The sequence below is a fragment of the Falco rusticolus genome, chromosome 9 (genome assembly GCF_015220075.1).
Source record: "Falco rusticolus isolate bFalRus1 chromosome 9, bFalRus1.pri, whole genome shotgun sequence".
In the NCBI taxonomy this organism is placed as follows: domain Eukaryota; kingdom Metazoa; phylum Chordata; class Aves; order Falconiformes; family Falconidae; genus Falco; species Falco rusticolus.
In genome coordinates, this window is record NC_051195.1 from 29060284 (window position 1) to 29062450 (window position 2167).

Genomic DNA, 2167 nt, shown 5'->3' on the forward strand with positions numbered 1-2167 from the left:
GGTCGTAAGAACAGGCTCCTTGGGGTAGCACTTACCCCAGGCACTACAGAGGAAGCAGGGAAACCTGGGCAAGCGCTCCGGGCTCCATCTGTGACCCAGGAGTGGTTGCTCCTCTGAAACATACTTTGCTTCTCCTGAGCTCAACATGTCTAAAGCATGGAACAAGTCACTTTGGAAAAGCCTATCTCTCCCCACTGGCCTGCTGGCCGTGACCTGGTGCCCAGGGACCTGCCAACAGCGATTTGGACCAAAGTTGCCCTCGGAGCCCCTCAGCTTTCCTCCTCCTGCTCCAAACCCTCCTCTCCCTCTTTGTCCTCCTCTCCCTAGGGCATACCCAGGGCATGCAGTAACCTTCCTGATCACTCCACCCCTGTGGGTAGCAGGACCCTGCAGCATTGCAAGGCCAATCCCTCACAGAGCAAGCCTAGCCTGGTGTGAGTCCTGCACATGGGACCGTATCCCCCGCACATGGGGTCCCTGGGGTGCAACCAGAGGGAAACCCACATGCAGGTACCTCCCTCTGCCAGTACAACTCACAGCAGGGTTTCTCCTGGCAAGGGGCAGCACCAGGCACTCCTGCTAGTTTACAAGGGAAAACAGGCAGAAAGGAAAATGCGCATACTGCATCACAGCTCCTCTCCCTCCACGTGTGGTGATGGCATCCCTGGCCAGGTACAGCTGGCAAATAGCCCACCCTGACGCTACCCAGGCTCAGCCTGTGCAGCACCCGGAGTGGACAGCTTGCTCAGGGCTAATGGGAACAGCTTGCAAAGGAGAGCTCAACCCCATGTGATGCTTAAAGGACACTCAGTGAAGAGGAATGCGAGTCCCATCCAGGGAAGGAGCCGATGGGCTGGTGTTGATCCTTCAGCGGGGAGAGGGGGCCCAGGCTCCCCCTGGCAGTTCTGCCCAGGATGCTGCTCCCACCGTGGGGCTGGGGCCACATCTTCGCACGGCAGCGGTGGGGTAGGCACGTTGCCTCACAGATGGAGCTGCTGGGGCCGTGCCAGGCTCTGCTGCTGCAGCAGGCATACAGGGTCCTGCAGAGCTGTGTGGGCTGGAGGAAGATCCCTCGTGGGGCTCCTCTTGTGGGGGTGATGCTCGCGGGGCAGATGCCCCCAGGGAGACCCTGCCAGGACGGCACTGCTCCTTCTGCCCTGGTGTCTCTCTGGCCCTAGTCCTGGGAGGGTGGAGGGATGTGGTCACACCCCTGCATGGCACAGGGCGCAGCACGGATCCGAGCAGCTCCCCTGGCCCCTGCCTGGCCGCTCCGGCCATCTCCGCACAAGCTGTGGCAAACACCAGCCCCGGCCTCCCTGACGGGCCACAGGCTGCTGCCAGCCCCCCTTCCCCTTCCTTCCTGCCCCTGCGGCTGCCTGGCCCCTCGGCTCCCCCTCACCCTCCTCCGCCTCCCCCAGGGCTGGCTCTTCCCCGTCCCCGGGGCTGGCAGCCGCCCCGGGCCAGGGGACCGGCACAGCCCCAAGCAGCACCAGCTCGTGCAGCACCACGCAACGGCCACGGCGTCCCCCTCCCGCCGCGCCGGGACCCGCACCGCGGCCGTGCACCCGCGGCCCCGGGGCTTGGGACGGGGTCCTGCCGGTGCCCGGGTACTCGCCCCGCCGCCTTCCTCCGGCCCGTCCCCCGGCCCTGGGCGAGGGCAGCCCAGGCCGGGAGGCTGCTGGCCTGCTGCCGCCCGGGGCCTCCGCAGGGCCCCGGGGAGAGGCACCGAGCGCCGCGGGAGGGGCTCGGCCCAAACGCCGCCGCAGGGTCCCCCCCGGCGCCTCCCCAGGGCTGAGGGGCCCGCTGCCCGCCCGGGCCCGGCGGGGGCGGGAGGACGAGGACCCCGGGCCGGGGGCGGGCGCCCGTGCTGCCTGTGACATGGCGGCGCCCACCCTCCCCTCGGGGTGACGGCAAGGAAGCGGGGGGCGCGCTCGCGCGGCGGCGGTGGGGGGCGCGCACGCACGCAGCACGCACGCGCCCGCGGGGGGGGGGGGGGGGGTGAACGGGACGTCCCGCGCACGCGCAGAGGCGCGCCCGCCCGCCCGCCGCCGGCGCAGCCGCCCCCGCTCCCGCTCCGCCGCCGCGGCCCCCGCCCCGCCCGCCGCCGCCGTCGGTCCGCGGCGCGCCCGCCCGCCCCTGGCCGTGGCCGTGCCCGCGGCCGCGCGGG